This window comes from Castor canadensis, chromosome 14 (genome assembly GCF_047511655.1).
Source record: "Castor canadensis chromosome 14, mCasCan1.hap1v2, whole genome shotgun sequence".
Taxonomy (NCBI): domain Eukaryota; kingdom Metazoa; phylum Chordata; class Mammalia; order Rodentia; family Castoridae; genus Castor; species Castor canadensis.
Window position 1 is genome coordinate 45,785,804 of NC_133399.1, and position 20,036 is coordinate 45,805,839.

The 20,036-nt window shown below is 47.6% G+C and overlaps 2 long non-coding RNA genes across 2 annotated transcripts; both read left to right on the forward strand.

Moving 5' to 3' along the window:
* Positions 1-4,723: 4,723 nt before the first annotated feature.
* LOC141416837 (uncharacterized) lies at positions 4,724-10,940 on the forward strand. The gene is made up of 3 exons (XR_012441413.1): positions 4,724-4,839; positions 7,579-7,757; positions 9,985-10,940. It is a non-coding gene; the product is annotated as an uncharacterized lncRNA (long non-coding RNA).
* Positions 10,941-11,187: 247 nt separating this feature from the next.
* LOC141416838 (uncharacterized) lies at positions 11,188-17,789 on the forward strand. The gene is made up of 3 exons (XR_012441414.1): positions 11,188-11,816; positions 14,638-14,816; positions 17,044-17,789. It is a non-coding gene; the product is annotated as an uncharacterized lncRNA (long non-coding RNA).
* Positions 17,790-20,036: the final 2,247 nt, after the last annotated feature.

Below are 20,036 nucleotides of genomic sequence, written 5' to 3' on the forward strand. Positions count from 1 at the left end.
CTATGTCCCTTTTGAGGTCCTTTGGTAAATTTTCCAGAAGCATCTCGGTTGAGGGTTGACCCAGTATCACTTGATATGGTCTATCCACTCTGGGCTCTCTTGCAGCCTGAACCTCCACACAGTGGGAGATAGCAAGAGAAGGTTCTTTTATCTACATGGTCTCCAGAAAAATGATCTGGCTACAGTTGGTTTGGAATGTGGGTATCTGGTCATCAGGGTTTAACATTCTATGGTCCATCATCCAGAAAGTGAGGGCTTCTCTAGTGGTACTCACAACTGAAACTCTTCTTCAGACAAGCCCTCCCCAAGGTCTAGTAGGATGTTGCACCCCTACCCCCCAGTCTAGCTCATAGGATAGGTTGGCATAGTCTGACTCACACAGCCCACCCCAGTGGTCTGTGTACCGTCACTGTTCCAATATTGGGGACACAGAGCTGGGGTCAGAGATGGCACCTACATTAATTAAACCAGGTATGTGACTCTCAGCAGAGCATTAGAGATCTCAGGACCTTCCCAGTCTTCCTGATTGCTCCCTGGGGGAGCATCCTAGCATCCAATTCCCAGGAAGTCATCAGTTTTTCATCGTGTCTAGTACCTGTATTTCCTGTGACACTTTCTGGCAGTTGATTCCTGTAGGCAATGCACTAAATGAGTATTGGGAAATTTAGAAGAAGGGAAGCAATAAGAATGGAATATAGATTCGATGAGGTGTTGCACAACTATAATTTCAAAACTAGGGAGGATGAGGCTGGGAGTATTAAAGTTCATATCCAGGCTGGGCTAGATAGCCATACATGGACTCTAAAAAAAACCAGAGAACCCCAAGTTAACATAGACTTGAGTTCCATGGCTTTATCTAGAGAAAATCAAAAGTGTGTACACAGAGACAAATACATACAGACACACAATGGCTTATATGAACACAAACTCATGTGCACACAGAGATGCTTACACATTTGCAAACAGATGCAGATAAGTACAAATGCTGTCACAGAAGTTCATGTGCACATGTGTGATTAGACCCACACATAAATGCACACTGAGGCAAAAATACATGCACACACATTCATCCTAATCCCAGGGTCCCTAAGGTGACCACAACTTCTCTTTTCCCTCTCAAAGAGCTACCCAGTTGCTAGTCAAACACTTAGCCTCCTTTCCTGGAATTCCAACATCCATTGCTAACCTGTCTACACAATACCTTGGTATGGATCCTCCTTGTCCCACTCATAAAATGAGTGTGGGCAGCTATCTCATGACTCAACCTTGATTTTGAAATCCTGGCACAGGCAACAAATGAGGTCATCTATGTCTTGGTCGTAGGCACCAAGGAAAGGCAGGAGCTCGTGATGAGGCTGCAGTGGGGCTCATGTGTTCAAGGCCCCTGTGTCTCTTCTGTGCTTCTAGGGACAGGGAAGCACTAACTGAAAACTGTTTCTGGAGATCAATCCTCTGAGGAACCAACACCTTCAGGGAAAGGAAGCAGTGACTGAACCCTGTGGTGACTGTGGTCATCCGCTGAGTGCTGGACTAATTGTACATGTTTGTGTAACAATAATGCGTGTGACAAAGATGTGTCACATTTGTAACTTGTCAATCCCAGTCTCTGTCGATATGTGATTCAAGCAGAAGTGCTGCTTAAAAAGGTGGTGCCCATCTGGTTTCAGTGGGACATGAAGTACAAGAATTACCTAGCACCCAGCATCCACACCACCATCAATCAGTTTGACACCATGGTTTCCTCTGTCATCACCACCTCCCTGGGAGATCAGAGCATGAAGGACTCAGATCAAGCCTGGGTGGTGGAACACTGGATTGAGGTAGCCAGGGTATTCTGCAAAAGAACTAGCCAAGAAGGATACCACAGTAAGATCTGCACAATCCCTCAAGTGTCTCCAAAAGATTGAAAATCTCTCAGGTTGCTGGTAGCTAGGACTCATTTCAGGACAATTTCTCACACTTGGCTCTCAAAGTCAGATTTATACTTAATATTCAAATCAACTCTATTCAATAGTCTAGGGCTTACCTTAGTGCTGAACGGGACAACACATACAAGGAAACAAGTTAAGGGGAGGACATGATACATGGTGTATTATTTACAATTTAAAAAATAAACACTACATTCCTATAGTTCCTTTTGGATATGTATTTGCCAAATGCATGGATGCTATTTTACTTTACCTGCCAATCTTTGAAGTAGAATCACCCAGGGTAGTTAGTTGTGAATTTCTCTTCAGGTGACCCTAAATCAGCACTATCATATTAAAAACAAAAATACATTGTTAACAGCATGACCTATTTTCTGAACACACAGACATTTTCATTGGAAAATAACTAGAAAACAAAGAAATGCAAATAGCAAAAAAAAAAAAAACCCAACATGTTCCTTACTTCACATTCTATTTTTAACACTTTGTGTACTTCTGCTTCATTTTGTATGTAAACATATAAATTTTAAAATGCAATCTGTGTGGGGTGGTTCAAGTCACAGAGTGCCTGCCTAGCAAGTGCAAGGTCCTTAGTTCAAACTCCAGTCCTGTAAAAAGACAAAACAAAATCACAATTTAGACAACCCTATGGGTATAATTAGGTATCTTTTTCCCAATCATCATTACATTCTTTTAGAACACTACTTGACTGCTGTACCATACATTCCATAGATCCATAATTCATTTATAGTCGCCCACTGCACTGTAGGTGAATGAGTAGCACAGAATTAAGCAGGAGGCCTTTCTCCTTATTTTTGCTTCCACACAAGTGCTCTGCTCCAGCAGCCATCTCAGGGCTCTTTCATGGCAGATGGACCATAAGTCCCACTGGGATATTCATTTTTATGTGGTGCTGGATCACACGCAGGACCTCATGCATGCTGGGCTCTACCACTGAGCTATACACTCCTAAATGTTTCCCATTCTTAAAGTTTCCAAAGTAATCATTTCTCCTTGAAAAATTAACTTGAGAATTTTAACCCTAAAAGCTCTAGTGCAGTGGCACATGCTTATAATCCCAGCTTCTGTGGATGAATAGATGGAAGGTTTGTGTTTTGAGGTCAGCCCAAGCAAAAGTTAGAGAGACTCTACTATATCTAAAAAGAAGTCAGGCGTGGTGGATCAATCCTATAATCCCAAATACTTGGGATCATCTCCATCTGAGGCCAGTCCAGGCCAAAGATGTGGTGGGGGAGAGAGAGAAAGAGAGAAAGAGAGAAAGAGAGAAAGAGAGAAAGAGAGAGAGAGAGAGAGAGAGAGAGAGAGAGAGAGAGGGAGAGGGAGAGGGAGAGGGAGAGAGAGAGAGAGAGAGAGAGAGAGAGGGAGAGAGAGAGAGAGAGAAAATAAGTGCAAGATCCTATCTCAAAAACAATGTAAAAGCAAAAGGACCAGTGGTGTGGCTCAAGTGAAGTGGGAGCATGCTTGCCTAGTTAGCTCATGGCCCTGAGTACCAACCACAAAATAAGAACAAAATTACAAGACAAAAGCTGCAATGGTTCTTATACTGTCTTGTTCTAAAGTCTCATGCATAATTATTCTTATGCCTCTCATATGGATATCTTCCCCTTATGTCTTTGAATGACACTAGCATTAACAGTTAAAATCAGTATAAGCAACTCAGGAGCATCTATTGAAATTTAAATATATACAACTTTATATACGCAACTTCACTTTTTGCCACGAACCCGGGGGGAAACACTTGAGCATCTATAAGAGACATCCTCAAGGATCATCTACAATCATGAAAAGCTGGAAGCAGTCATCAGTGGGACAGGACCAATTGCACTGTGGTACAGCCATTTTTGAAAATCATACAACAGTCATGACAAAGGAGGGGAATGTCTACATGAGCATAGAAGGTTGTGCAAACAGAAAATAAACATTTTACTATCTTAAAGTACACACATGCAAATGCACTGAATTCTATTTCTATGAGGTCTGGGGTTAAAGAGAGTCAGACTTGAGAGGGGATTCAGCTGAACTTGCAATGTGTGAATTTGCTAATAGCACATTACTTGATAATTTTAAATAAATGAAGTGAATATATAAAACGGATAACAATGTAAAGAAATAGTGATTAATTCCATGTAGGTCAAACCTTACCTGTGCAAAAAGTTCTCTTTTGCTAGTTGAATTTGTAGTATTCCACCCTTCCATTTCATTTAAAAATATTAAATAATATTTTTGCAGCACACATGTTTTCTAAATATTTAGTAACAGGAGAACTACACTTGTTTATCACAGAGACACCTAAAAAGTAGAAGAGCCAGCTTTGGTTATTCATTCCTATAATCACAGCTACTCAGGAGGGGACAGCAAGAAATACTGTGGCTTACTGCACAAGCAGGAAATCAAGTTGCTTTGGAGAAGGATGACGTCGTTGGAGGACTTGCAGACAGACTAGTGAGGTGGAGTCTTCAAGGGATGAGCGCCTGGATTCCTGGAGATGTGGCCATGGTCAGCTGAGGGTCCACGCTGTCCTCCTGCATGCGCGGTACCAGGCGCCGGGGCGAGCAGGGCCCCAGTCCTGGAGTCTCAGGCTGCTGCCAGCATTCTCAGCGCCAGGCAGGGGCATAAGTGTACTAGAAAATTAGACAAGTTTACTCAACTTTGTTCACTGCAAAGTGCCTACTGACAGGAGGCCGGCAGGGGGCGCCCTGGAGCAGCGCCTACGCTGGAAGCTCGAGAAGGGCAGGGCCTCAGCACGGACTCCACGCCCACTGGCAGGCCTTGGCTTACTGTATTGGCCCCACAGCCAGGCAGCGCTCGCCCCACAAGCCCAGGCAGTCTCAGAAAGTGGGCAAGGTGATCAGCGTGGGGTGATGGCACTCCGGAGTAGGGCTTGGCAATGGTAGGTCCCTCTTCCTATCTGAGGAGCGTCCTGTTGGCCCGGGCGGTGGGGACGGGTCGGGAAGTAGGGGTGGGGGGAAATAGGGGAGGTGGTGGGGTCAGGCAGGACATTGAGTCAGGTTGCGGGGTCAGGCAGGAGGTGCGTCGGGCTCCCCCATGGGGAGGGACGGTCAGGCAGTGGGTCTGGCTGCGGGCAGCGGGGGTCAGGCGGGAGGTGTTTGGCTGCAGACGGCGGGGGTCAGGCGTGCGGTGCGTCGGGTTGCCGGGGTCAGCGGGCGGCGGGGGGTCAGACGGGAGGTGCGTTGGGCTGCTGACGGCAGAGGTCAGGCGTGCGATGCGTCTGGCAGTGGACGGCGAAGGTCAGGCGTGCAGTGCGTCGGGTTGCCGGGGTCAGTTGGCAGCGTGGTCAGGTGGGAGGTGCGTCGGGCTGCCGGCATGGGGGGAGTGGTCAGGCAGTGGGTCTGGCTGCGGCAGCGGGGTCAGGCGGGAAGTGCGGCAGGCTGCGGACGGCGGGAGTCAGGCGGGAGGTGCGTTGGGCTGCGGACAGCGGGGGTTAGGCATGCGGTGCGTCGGGTTGCTGGGCCAGCGGGCGGCCGGGGTCAGACTGGAGGTGCGTAGGGCTGTGGACGGCGGAGGTCAGGCGTGCGGTGCGTCGGGTTGCCGGGGTCAGCGGGCGGTGTGGTCAGGTGGGAGGTGCGTCGGGCTGCAGGCCGCTGGGGTTGGGCAGGAGGTGTGTCTGGCTGCAAGCGGTGGGGGTCAGGTGGGAGGTGCTTCAGGATGAGCACGGCGGGGGGTCAGGTGGGAGGTGCTTCGGGATGAGCGCGGCGGGGGTCAGGCGGGAGGTATGTTGGGCTGAGAGAGGCGGGGGTTAGGTGGGATGTGCGTCGGGATGGTGGCGGTGTGGGTCAGGCTGGAGGTACCGGGGTGCGGGGGTCAGGCTTGCGGTGCGTCGGGTTGTGAGCAGCGGGGTCAGGCGAGCGGTGCATCGGGCGGGGGTCAGGCATGCAGTGCTTCAGGTGGCGGGGGTCAGGCGGGAGGTGGTCGGACTGCAGGCAGGGTGGGTCAGGCGGGAGGTTCTGCGGGCGGCGGGGATCAGGCATGCAGTGTGTTGGGTTGTGGGCGGCGGGGTCAGGCGGGAGGTGGTCGGGCTGCAGGCGGAGTGGGTCAGGCAGGAGGTACTTCAGGATGTGCTCGGCAGGGGTCAGGCGGGAGGTGCTTCAGGATGTGCGCGGCGGGGTCAGGCGTGCAGTGCTTTAGGCGGCGCGGGTCAGGCGGAGGTGCGTGTGGGGATGCTGGTGGCGAGTGCAGGCTGGAGGTGCATAAGGCTGCAGGCGGCAGGGATCAGGCGTGCGATGCGTCGGGTTGTGGGCGACGGGGTCAGGCGAGCGGTGCATCGGGCAGCGGGGGTCAGGCGGGAGGTGGTTGGGCTGCAGGCGGCGTGGGTCAGGCGGGAGGTGGGTCAGGATGCTAGCGGCGGGGGTCAGGCGTGCAGTGCGTCGGGTTATGGTTGGCGGGGTCAGGCGTGCGGTGCGGCGTGCGGCGGAGGTCAGGTGGGAAGTGCACAGGGCTGCGGGCATCTGGGTCAGGCAGTGCGTTGGGCTGCGCGTGGCAGGGGTCAGTCAGGAGGTGTTTCCGAATGAGGGCGGCGGGGGTCAGGCTTGAGGTGCGTGGGGATGCCTGTGGCCTGGGTAAGGCGGGAGGTGCACCGGGATGGGGGCGGCGGAGGTCAGGCGTGCGGTGGGTCAGGTTGTGGGCAGCGGGGTCAGGCGAGAGGTGCATCAGGCGGCGGGTGTCAGGCGTGCTGGTGCGTCCTGCCTCGGAGGTCAGGCGGGAGGTGGTCCGGCTGCAGGCAGCGTGGGTCAGGCGGGAGGTGCGCCAGGATGCGGGCGGAGGGGGTCAGGCGTGTGGTGCTGAGGGCTGTGGGTGGTGCATCCATCCGGCTGTGGGCGGCGTCGGTCAGGCGTCGGTGTGTCGGGTTTTGGGGGTCAGCGTGCAGTGCATCGAGTTGTGGGCAGCGGGGGACAGGCATGTGGTGTGTCGGGGTTCTGGGGTCAGCGTGCCCTGCATTGGGTTGCAGGCGGCATGGGTCAGCAGGCAGTGCGTTGGGCGGTGGGGGGATCAGGCGTGCAGTACCTCGGACACGGGGTGGGCGTCGCTGGGGTCCGGCCCCAGACCCCAGAGGAAGCACAGCCATGGATAACCTTGGAGCAGCACTGCGTAGAGAGCTGGTGGTCTTGGTGCAGAAGAAGCCTCAGAGCTCCAACTTGAAGCTTATGAACTCTGTGCTGTGGGGCAGGAACAGTTGGAAGGTGTTGCCCCGCCCTTGGTGCTCTTTGCTGGTGACAGGGGAAAGCAAGTCACACCTTCTCCTCCTGCCCTGAAGCCACTGCCTCTTCCCCCAGAACTGGTCTGAGGCTCAATGAGCCCTGACAAGGCTCCTGCTGCACTGCTGTCCTGGAGAGCAGCTCTGCGACCAGGGCTACTGTGGGTGCTTGTAGATGCTGTTTTGAGACCAGGTTTGTCACTGTGTTTCCCAGGGCTACAAATTCAGTACTATGATTTGGGGGTAATGATGGTATAGAAATGATGGTATAGGTCACATTGGTATTCAGAAAATTCTGAGGTTGAATGTGGAGAGATTATGAGGAACAAAATGAGAATGTTTTTAGCAAAATTGTGTATTATCTGAAATAATTGTTAGTAGTTGGAATAACTGTTTCTAATATTTGCTTTTTTACAGAATCATTTCAGAAAATCTGCAGATCATATTCTGTGGTGGGATGGATTCTTCTGAAGACTTGAGAAGTCAGCGTGGACATTTAAAACAAGAACTGTCATTTCTAAGTATGCTGACTGCTTTCAGTGCGAGAAATTCCTTCAGGAAGACAAGGACTACCAAGCTCTGAGAGGACAGAAAGGGTGAGCATTGTTTCAGTCCAGAAGAAGTTTTGAAGCTCACTGTATTATGCACAGGAACTTGGTTGTCAAACGTTGATTTAGGATTCTGCAAGTTCACTGTCACGGTGTACTTGTAAATGAAGGCATCTTTTGCACACCACATTTGCTCAATACTTTTTTTGTGGCACGAGGGTGCGAATTCAGACTTTGTGTCTGCTAGGGAGGCTCTCTAACTCTGAAGCCACATTCCAGCTTCAACACTCTTAAAGTTGCCTAAGGTAAATATTAACAGCACAGTGTCTTTAAGAACCTTTCTAGTCAAGTAAGTGGTATGGGATTTTTGTGTTTTAACACAACTTTATTTATTCTTTTAAGTATTGGGAATTGAATCTAGGGCTTCATGCATGCTAGGCAAGTGCTCTACCACTTGAACCCTGCCACCAGCTTAATTTTGATTTTTTGAGACATGAGCTTGCTGTGTAGCCCAGGCTGGCCTCCTACCTCAGATGCTCGATTGCTGACATTATAGGTATGTGCCATTAAACCCAGATTTTAATTAATAAGTCTTACAATTTGTTGCTCACTCACATGAAAGCTGTCTCACTGTAGTGCACTATCATTACATATAGTCAATAAATGTTCAGCCACTGAAGCTTTTTCCAGAAGGAAGATATCTGGTCTTAAAGAATAAGTTTTATTGCCAAATGTCTATGGTGCTCTGACAGATAAGAGGTAGCTAATTTAACCTTGCAACTGGATAACTAGATATTAGGAACTTTGGTTGGACAAGAATTACAATATTTGAGCAGAAATCATTTTTGGAAGAGGTTTCTGATTTTTCTACTGAAATAACTCTTAGGAGAGGGAGAGGCAGCTCACTGCAGGGATATTTTGAATTATTTATAGAGATGGAGTGATGGAATTTAGAGACCTTAATTACTTGAAAGGAAGAGATGGGTGCTGAATGTACGGAGAGTATAGACTGGTGGAGTGGCTCAAGCAGTTAGAGTGCCTGACTACCATGCCTGAGGCCGTGAGTTCAAATTTCATTACCACTGCAAAAAGAAATAGAGTGAGGCTAGCCAGATGTAAAATTTCAGGGTCTTAAAAAAACTCCTGTAGCTAGAAAGGAGATTTCAGACAAAGATATTTCAAAAGATGAAATAATTTTCTACTCTATGAGTAGTATGTACTTATTTTAGCAAACTTGGAAAAGAATAAAACTTATAATAAAGAATATATATACACACTCACATACATTTTTCCCCTCTGTGCTGAGGATTAAACCCAGGACCTTTGCACATACTGGGCAAGTGTTCTACAACTGAGCTACATCTCTGACCCAAGAAGTAGTATTTTAAAGCCATCAATCAAAATAGTTGTGAGAATGATTAGTGATATAATTTGGCAAGAGGAGTGGTACTGGAAGAGAAGCATTTTGAGCAGTAAAAGAATGCAGTCTGATGCAAGTACGCAAGTGGAATCTAGATGTGAATAAACTGTGATTATACAGTTTTTTGTATCACTGGTTTTCAGACTTTCTTTTCTTTTTTTCACACAAAAAAGCCTGCCCTTTAAAAATACTTAGATGATATCACAAAAAGCAGAACAGCTGATGAGCTTCACAGCATAAAAATGCCTGAGAGCCCTGGCATTGAAGATTATATTCACCTGGGTTATGCTTTGTTACAAAATATAAAAAAAAGATTGGCAGGTAAAAGTGACTGTTCCTGAGGCCAAGTGATACAGCATTGTTCAAAATGGTATTTATAATTCTATTTTTTGACAGCTTTTTGACATACTGAGCAAATTGACAGACAAAAAGCTTGATCTGCATTTGATGTCATCACATGTTTACTTAATCAACAAATTCATATTGTGTCTGCCTGAGTCACTGGGTCAGGTGCTGTTGGAAAGTCAATAATTTGAAGTCATCTCTTTCAATTGACATAATTGTGCTGTTACAGTTCCTCTGGATTATTAATGAATACATTAGAAGCCAGTCAATCAAATAGTAGTATTTGAGGAAAGTATCCTTTGAGGCGGTTATGTTTTCATTTCTCCAAACATTGTTAGAATTGTTTAGGAATTTCCTTTAGTGCACATGATCATTGTTTTGAGTATCCTCAGTTTTGTTTCCTAATGAGTTGGGTTATAAAATAATGAGTTTGAAATTAAAAATTAAGTGTACCTGCATGTATTAACAATGTAAGAACAGTTTTTCATTTAATTTTTGTTTTTTTTCCAGTGCTGGTGATTGAACCCAGTTCCTTGACTATGCTAGGCAAGTAAGGCATTCTCAGATTCTGTTCTTTTTAAAAATTTCTGATAATCATGGTGTTTGAAGTCAGGGTCTCTTACTTGCATGGTAGCTGCTCTACCACTTGAGCCATACCCCTATCCCATTTTTCTTTTAGTTATTTTTCAGCTATGGTCTCTTGAGTTTTTACCCAGGGTGGGCCCTCAGACCTTGATCCTCCTCCCTATGCCACATCACACAGATTGGATTATTTTGGGGGTGGTGGGACTTGGGACACCAATTAGAAAACAGGCACACAATAACATGCTCAGCTTACTGTTTGAGATGGGGTCTTGCTAACTGTGGGATTTTATTTTGTAGTATTGGGGTTTGATCTCAGGGCATTGTAATTGCTAGGCAGGGAGTATACCATTTGAGCCATATCACTAGCCCAGGTCTCATTAACTTTTTGCTTTCCCTGGATTAGAACTGTGATCATCTGCCTACCAAGTAGCTGGTATTGCTACAAACATGAATCACTCTGCCCAGCCTCTGTTCTTAAGAATTTTTTTCATGACTTCTCAGCACTGTAACAATGAGGAGTGTTCTTAACCATTTTAAGAGCTCTAAAATTATATTGTGAAGCATGAAAGTGTGGGCTCCATATTTGATTATTTGGAAGAAAATTAGTGGTGTTCGCTAATTTTGTTAAAAATATACTCAATGCTTAAATTCTTTTTCTAAATTTCCTGAAGACTAGAGCTCTAAATAGACTTTTTTGGTTTTGGTGGGATGTTGGGACTGGTAATACTGGCATTGAAACTCAGGGCTTTTCACTTGCAAAGCAGTTGCTCTACCCTTTTAGCAACACCTCCTGTCAAAGTCTATAAATCATTAGATTAAAGAAGTACAGTGAACCCCGAAAAGAATAAACAGAGCCAAACCATCCAACACCAATCACTATATTGTTTAGGAATGGATCGGTATGTGATAAAAAACCCATAGTAATGTACCTGAAATTTGGGCTGTTTGCCCGTGACGTATACCTGCATTTCTCTCACCTCAGCAGGTAGAAACAGGAGGATCGCAGTTCAAAGCCAGCTCTTGCAAATATTTTCCACAAGCCTCTGTTGAAAATACTCAACGCACAGAAGGTGTGCTGGAGTGGTATGGTTTTTCTTTTTTGAAATATTGTTTATTGAGTACTGTTGTACTGGGTATATGTTGTTACATTTACAAAAGTTTTTTCCACTATGTCATAGTTAAAATCATCCCTTCCATCATTTTCCTTTATTATCTCCGTCCCTATTCCTGGAATAGTTTCACAGGTCTCATGTTTCCATTTTCATACATGAGCATGAAAGTCCTCGTTGGAGGACTTGCAGACAGACTAGTGAGGTGGAGTCTTCAAGGGATGAGCGCCTGGATTCCTGGAGACGTGGCCATGGTCAGCTGAGGGTCCACGCTGTCCTCCTGCATGCGCGGTACCAGGCGCCGGGGCGAGCAGGGCCCCAGTCCTGGAGTCTCAGGCTGCTGCCAGCATTCTCAGCGCCAGGCAGGGGCATAAGTGTACTAGAAAATTAGACAAGTTTACTCAACTTTGTTCACTGCAAAGTGCCTACTGACAGGAGGCCGGCAGGGGGCGCACTGGAGCAGCGCCTACACTGGAAGCTGGAGAAGGGCAGGGCCTCAGCACGGACTCCACGCCCACTGGCAGGCCTTGGCTTACTGTATTGGCCCCACAGCCAGGCAGCGCTCGCCCCACAAGCCCAGGCAGTCTCAGAAAGTGGGCAAGGTGATCAGCGTGGGGTGATGGCACTCCGGAGTAGGGCTTGGCAATGGTAGGTCCCTCTTCCTATCTGAGGAGCGTCCTGTTGGCCCGGGCGGTGGGGACGGGTCGGGAAGTAGGGGTGGGGGGAAATAGGGGAGGTGGTGGGGTCAGGCAGGACATTGAGTCAGGTTGCGGGGTCAGGCAGGAGGTGCGTCGGGCTCCCCCATGGGGAGGGACGGTCAGGCAGTGGGTCTGGCTGCGGGCAGCGGGGGTCAGGCGGGAGGTGTTTGGCTGCAGACGGCGGGGGTCAGGCGTGCGGTGCGTCGGGTTGCCGGGGTCAGCGGGCGGCGGGGGTCAGACGGGAGGTGCGTTGGGCTGCTGACGGCAGAGGTCAGGCGTGCGATGCGTCTGGCAGTGGACGGCGAAGGTCAGGCGTGCAGTGCGTCGGGTTGCCGGGGTCAGTTGGCAGCGTGGTCAGGTGGGAGGTGCGTCGGGCTGCCGGCATGGGGGGGGTGGTCAGGCAGTGGGTCTGGCTGCGGCAGCGGGGTCAGGCGGGAAGTGCGGCAGGCTGCGGACGGCGGGAGTCAGGCGGGAGGTGCGTTGGGCTGCGGACAGCGGGGGTTAGGCATGCGGTGCGTCGGGTTGCTGGGCCAGCGGGCGGCCGGGGTCAGACTGGAGGTGCGTAGGGCTGTGGACGGCGGAGGTCAGGCGTGCGGTTTTTCGGGTTGCCGGGGTCAGCGGGCGGACGGGGTCAGACTGGAGGTGCGTAGGGCTGTGGACGGCGGAGGTCAAGCGTGCGGTGCGTCGGGTTGCCGGGGTCAGCGGGCGGTGTGGTCAGGTGGAGGTGCGTCGGGCTGCAGGCCGCTGGGGTTGGGCAGGAGGTGTGTCTGGCTGCAAGCGGTGGGGGTCAGGTGGGAGGTGCTTCAGGATGAGCACGGCGGGGGGTCAGGTGGGAGGTGCTTCGGGATGAGCGCGGCGGGGGTCAGGCGGGAGGTATGTTGGGCTGAGAGAGGCGGGGGTTAGGTGGGATGTGCGTCGGGATGGTGGCGGTGTGGGTCAGGCTGGAGGTACCGGGGTGCGGGGGTCAGGCTTGCGGTGCGTCGGGTTGTGAGCAGCGGGGTCAGGCGAGCGGTGCATCGGGCGGGGGTCAGGCATGCAGTGCTTCAGGTGGCGGGGGTCAGGCGGGAGGTGGTCGGACTGCAGGCAGGGTGGGTCAGGCGGGAGGTTCTGCGGGCGGCGGGGATCAGGCATGCAGTGTGTTGGGTTGTGGGCGGCGGGGTCAGGCGGGAGGTGGTCGGGCTGCAGGCGGAGTGGGTCAGGCAGGAGGTACTTCAGGATGTGCTCGGCAGGGGTCAGGCGGGAGGTGCTTCAGGATGTGCGCGGCGGGGTCAGGCGTGCAGTGCTTTAGGCGGCGCGGGTCAGGCGGAGGTGCGTGTGGGGATGCTGGTGGCGAGTGCAGGCTGGAGGTGCATAAGGCTGCAGGCGGCAGGGATCAGGCGTGCGATGCGTCGGGTTGTGGGCGACGGGGTCAGGCGAGCGGTGCATCGGGCAGCGGGGGTCAGGCGGGAGGTGGTTGGGCTGCAGGCGGCGTGGGTCAGGCGGGAGGTGGGTCAGGATGCTAGCGGCGGGGGTCAGGCGTGCAGTGCGTCGGGTTATGGTTGGCGGGGTCAGGCGTGCGGTGCGGCGTGCGGCGGAGGTCAGGTGGGAAGTGCACAGGGCTGCGGGCATCTGGGTCAGGCAGTGCGTTGGGCTGCGCGTGGCAGGGGTCAGTCAGGAGGTGTTTCCGAATGAGGGCGGCGGGGGTCAGGCTTGAGGTGCGTGGGGATGCCTGTGGCCTGGGTAAGGCGGGAGGCGCACCGGGATGGGGGCGGCGGAGGTCAGGCGTGCGGTGGGTCAGGTTGTGGGCAGCGGGGTCAGGCGAGAGGTGCATCAGGCGGCGGGTGTCAGGCGTGCTGGTGCGTCCTGCCTCGGAGGTCAGGCGGGAGGTGGTCCGGCTGCAGGCAGCGTGGGTCAGGCGGGAGGTGCGCCAGGATGCGGGCGGAGGGGGTCAGGCGTGTGGTGCTGAGGGCTGTGGGTGGTGCATCCATCCGGCTGTGGGCGGCGTCGGTCAGGCGTCGGTGTGTCGGGTTTTGGGGGTCAGCGTGCAGTGCATCGAGTTGTGGGCAGCGGGGGACAGGCATGTGGTGTGTCGGGGTTCTGGGGTCAGCGTGCCCTGCATTGGGTTGCAGGCGGCATGGGTCAGCAGGCAGTGCGTTGGGCGGTGGGGGGATCAGGCGTGCAGTACCTCGGACACGGGGTGGGCGTCGCTGGGGTCCGGTCCCAGACCCCAGAGGAAGCACAGCCATGGATAACCTTGGAGCAGCACTGCGTAGAGAGCTGGTGGTCTTGGTGCAGAAGAAGCCTCAGAGCTCCAACTTGAAGCTTATGAACTCTGTGCTGTGGGGCAGGAACAGTTGGAAGGTGTTGCCCCGCCCTTGGTGCTCTTTGCTGGTGACAGGGGAAAGCAAGTCACACCTTCTCCTCCTGCCCTGAAGCCACTGCCTCTTCCCCCAGAACTGGTCTGAGGCTCAATGAGCCCTGACAAGGCTCCTGCTGCACTGCTGTCCTGGAGAGCAGCTCTGCGACCAGGGCTACTGTGGGTGCTTGTAGATGCTGTTTTGAGACCAGGTTTGTCACTGTGTTTCCCAGGGCTACAAATTCAGTACTATGATTTGGGGGTAATGATGGTATAGAAATGATGGTATAGGTCACATTGGTATTCAGAAAATTCTGAGGTTGAATGTGGAGAGATTATGAGGAACAAAATGAGAATGTTTTTAGCAAAATTGTGTATTATCTGAAATAATTGTTAGTAGTTGGAATAACTGTTTCTAATATTTGCTTTTTTACAGAATCATTTCAGAAAATCTGCAGATCATATTCTGTGGTGGGATGGATTCTTCTGAAGACTTGAGAAGTCAGCGTGGACATTTAAAACAAGAACTGTCATTTCTAAGTATGCTGACTGCTTTCAGTGCGAGAAATTCCTTCAGGAAGACAAGGACTACCAAGCTCTGAGAGGACAGAAAGGGTGAGCATTGTTTCAGTCCAGAAGAAGTTTTGAAGCTCACTGTATTATGCACAGGAACTTGGTTGTCAAACGTTGATTTAGGATTCTGCAAGTTCACTGTCACGGTGTACTTGTAAATGAAGGCATCTTTTGCACACCACATTTGCTCAATACTTTTTTTGTGGCACGAGGGTGCGAATTCAGACTTTGTGTCTGCTAGGGAGGCTCTCTAACTCTGAAGCCACATTCCAGCTTCAACACTCTTAAAGTTGCCTAAGGTAAATATTAACAGCACAGTGTCTTTAAGAACCTTTCTAGTCAAGTAAGTGGTATGGGATTTTTGTGTTTTAACACAACTTTATTTATTCTTTTAAGTATTGGGAATTGAATCTAGGGCTTCATGCATGCTAGGCAAGTGCTCTACCACTTGAACCCTGCCACCAGCTTAATTTTGATTTTTTGAGACATGAGCTTGCTGTGTAGCCCAGGCTGGCCTCCTACCTCAGATGCTCGATTGCTGACATTATAGGTATGTGCCATTAAACCCAGATTTTAATTAATAAGTCTTACAATTTGTTGCTCACTCACATGAAAGCTGTCTCACTGTAGTGCACTATCATTACATATAGTCAATAAATGTTCAGCCACTGAAGCTTTTTCCAGAAGGAAGATATCTGGTCTTAAAGAATAAGTTTTATTGCCAAATGTCTATGGTGCTCTGACAGATAAGAGGTAGCTAATTTAACCTTGCAACTGGATAACTAGATATTAGGAACTTTGGTTGGACAAGAATTACAATATTTGAGCAGAAATCATTTTTGGAAGAGGTTTCTGATTTTTCTACTGAAATAACTCTTAGGAGAGGGAGAGGCAGCTCACTGCAGGGATATTTTGAATTATTTATAGAGATGGAGTGATGGAATTTAGAGACCTTAATTACTTGAAAGGAAGAGATGGGTGCTGAATGTACGGAGAGTATAGACTGGTGGAGTGGCTCAAGCAGTTAGAGTGCCTGACTACCATGCCTGAGGCCGTGAGTTCAAATTTCATTACCACTGCAAAAAGAAATAGAGTGAGGCTAGCCAGATGTAAAATTTCAGGGTCTTAAAAAAACTCCTGTAGCTAGAAAGGAGATTTCAGACAAAGATATTTCAAAAGATGAAATAATTTTCTACTCTATGAGTAGTATGTACTTATTTTAGCAAACTTGGAAAAGAATAAAACTTATAATAAAGAATATATATACACACTCACATACATTTTTCCCCTCTGTGCTGAGGATTAAACCCAGGACCTTTGCACATACTGGGCAAGTGTTCTACAACTGAGCTACATCTCTGACCCAAGAAGTAGTATTTTAAAGCCATCAATCAAAATAGTTGTGAGAATGATTAGTGATATAATTTGGCAAGAGGAGTGGTACTGGAAGAGAAGCATTTTGAGCAGTAAAAGAATGCAGTCTGATGCAAGTACGCAAGTGGAATCTAGATGTGAATAAACTGTGATTATACAGTTTTTTGTATCACTGGTTTTCAGACTTTCTTTTCTTTTTTTCACACAAAAAAGCCTGCCCTTTAAAAATACTTAGATGATATCACAAAAAGCAGAACAGCTGATGAGCTTCACAGCATAAAAATGCCTGAGAGCCCTGGCATTGAAGATTATATTCACCTGGGTTATGCTTTGTTACAAAATATAAAAAAAAGATTGGCAGGTAAAAGTGACTGTTCCTGAGGCCAAGTGATACAGCATTGTTCAAAATGGTATTTATAATTCTATTTTTTGACAGCTTTTTGACATACTGAGCAAATTGACAGACAAAAAGCTTGATCTGCATTTGATGTCATCACATGTTTACTTAATCAACAAATTCATATTGTGTCTGCCTGAGTCACTGGGTCAGGTGCTGTTGGAAAGTCAATAATTTGAAGTCATCTCTTTCAATTGACATAATTGTGCTGTTACAGTTCCTCTGGATTATTAATGAATACATTAGAAGCCAGTCAATCAAATAGTAGTATTTGAGGAAAGTATCCTTTGAGGCGGTTATGTTTTCATTTCTCCAAACATTGTTAGAATTGTTTAGGAATTTCCTTTAGTGCACATGATCATTGTTTTGAGTATCCTCAGTTTTGTTTCCTAATGAGTTGGGTTATAAAATAATGAGTTTGAAATTAAAAATTAAGTGTACCTGCATGTATTAACAATGTAAGAACAGTTTTTCATTTAATTTTTGTTTTTTTTCCAGTGCTGGTGATTGAACCCAGTTCCTTGACTATGCTAGGCAAGTAAGGCATTCTCAGATTCTGTTCTTTTTAAAAATTTCTGATAATCATGGTGTTTGAAGTCAGGGTCTCTTACTTGCATGGTAGCTGCTCTACCACTTGAGCCATACCCCTATCCCATTTTTCTTTTAGTTATTTTTCAGCTATGGTCTCTTGAGTTTTTACCCAGGGTGGGCCCTCAGACCTTGATCCTCCTCCCTATGCCACATCACACAGATTGGATTATTTTGGGGGTGGTGGGACTTGGGACACCAATTAGAAAACAGGCACACAATAACATGCTCAGCTTACTGTTTGAGATGGGGTCTTGCTAACTGTGGGATTTTATTTTGTAGTATTGGGGTTTGATCTCAGGGCATTGTAATTGCTAGGCAGGGAGTATACCATTTGAGCCATATCACTAGCCCAGGTCTCATTAACTTTTTGCTTTCCCTGGATTAGAACTGTGATCATCTGCCTACCAAGTAGCTGGTATTGCTACAAACATGAATCACTCTGCCCAGCCTCTGTTCTTAAGAATTTTTTTCATGACTTCTCAGCACTGTAACAATGAGGAGTGTTCTTAACCATTTTAAGAGCTCTAAAATTATATTGTGAAGCATGAAAGTGTGGGCTCCATATTTGATTATTTGGAAGAAAATTAGTGGTGTTCGCTAATTTTGTTAAAAATATACTCAATGCTTAAATTCTTTTTCTAAATTTCCTGAAGACTAGAGCTCTAAATAGACTTTTTTGGTTTTGGTGGGATAAAAAAAATGATATTTTTTTGTTTAAGATAGGTCTATAGGGAGTTTCACTGTGACATTTCCATGTACATACGTCTTATGATCCTAATTGTTTCATCCCTTCCTGTTGTCCTTTTTACTTTATTCCCCTTCCATTTTTGATGTATAGAAAATACATTCACATTCTTAACTTCGTTCTTTTAAATGTTCTCCCTCCCATTAGGGACTCCCCATCAGATTGAGTTGTTTTTCATAGCACTCTTTGTATATTTATTGGGCCTGTATTCTACATCTGAGAGAAAACATGCAGTGTTTGGTTTCAGAACCTGGCTAATTTCACTTAAGATAATCTCCATTTCCATCCATTTCTCTGCAAAGGATAAAATCTCATTCTTTATTGTGGCTGAATCAAATTCCATTGAAAATTCTTGTTTTTCTAATTTACAGATAAAAAGAAAGTTATGCAGTGACACAGATTATCAGGAAATTACCACATGGTTTCTGTTCAACTGGAATTTCAGATTCCACAAACTCAGGTGAGTTAAGGAGCATGTTTGATCAGAGATCTTTCTCTGTGAGATAAACAACTCCCATACCCCCGCTTCTAGCAGTGACTGAGTTGAGGACGAGTTCATGAGCCCTGGGTCCCTTAGCATGTAGGTATCATTGAAGCATTTTTTGTCAGCACCCCAGCAAATGCACTGGTAGGATTTTTGCAGAGGCCATAGATGCTTTATTGCAGGGCAGATGTCAAGATGCCCCTGGGCTTTCAGTGTAAGCCCCTGAGTTTATGGAGCCCTCTTGGATGCCACCAGTAGTTAGCAGATGGGCCTGTCATCTTCCATGTGTTAGTTACCTATATGTGTGTAACAAATTCCTCCAACTTTTAGCATAGTAAACAAGAAAACATAATTCACTCATTTTCTGTGGCTCAGGCATTTGGGAAGTGCCCAGTTGAGCAAAAGTGACCCAAAATGTTAGTAGAATAGGAGAAGCCAAACTGACCTTATATGTCATTTAGACCAACCTTCTTATTTGATAGGGAAATGTATGCAGAGAGTTTGAATGATTACCTGTGCTGGTGCAGCTATTTTCAGAGGTGTTTGGAGCACAGGGCTCTGTTCCTCACATCTGCTGTTGGGTGATGTGAGTGTGATGTCAGTGCTGTAATGTTTGTGAGGAGGTATGAAGTCATGAGAACTAACATGCATAGTCAGTCATTTGGGTGTTAGTTTGTGGGAAAACTGGCCGATTAAGTTTGGTTGTGTAACTTCTGTCTGTGAAGGTCAGTGAAATGAACACAATGATTAAAAACACTTTTTTTCCATTCCTGAGTTTTAACAAACTTACTGTAGTGGGGGTACATTGTGACTTTTGCCAAAGTTCTTATAATATGCCATAGTTGAATTCATCCCTCCACGTTCTCCTTTATTCTCTCTCACCGTATTCCTGGAATAGTTTCATCACGTCTCGTTTTTCCATTTTCATACATGAGTATATAATATTTATACCATATCCTACACCCTTTCCTTATATCCTCACCCCTCCCACAAGTAACAACTCCCTATACAGGACCTATTTTCCATTTCTGTTACCAAAAATCCCTTTTTGTGTTTATTTTGTTTTAGTGTGGGGGGCAGAACTGGGGCTTGAACTCAGGGACTCTACCTTGAGGCAGTTCACCAGCCCTTTTTTTGTGATAGGTGTTTTTGAGACAGGGTCTGGCAAACTATTTGCCCAAGCTGTGTTTGAACCAAGATCTTCCTTATCTCTCCCTTCTGAGTCACAGGGACTGCGGGTGTGAGCCACTGGTGACCCGCACGTTTTTGTTTGTTTAATTGAGATAGCTATACGGGATGTTTCATTGTGACATTTGCTCATACATATATAGCTCTATGCATATATATATATGTACACGTTATAACACAAATTGGGTCATTCCCTCGATTTTTTGCTTTTCTACTTTATTCTCCTTCTTATGGTAGTTTCAAAAGTTTTTAAAATTCTGCATTCCTCTACAGAAAGTACAACAACCATATTGACCTGGTTAACCTCCTCCTTTTACCCTCTCTCTCTCATAAATGAGCTCCCCTTAGACCTGTTGTTCATACTACTGCTTGTATGTGTGTCAGGTCTCTAGTGCATGTGTGAGAAAAAACATGTGGCCTTTGGTTTCCCCAACCTGACTAATTTAACTTAAGGTGATGTTCTCTAGTTCCATCCATTTACCT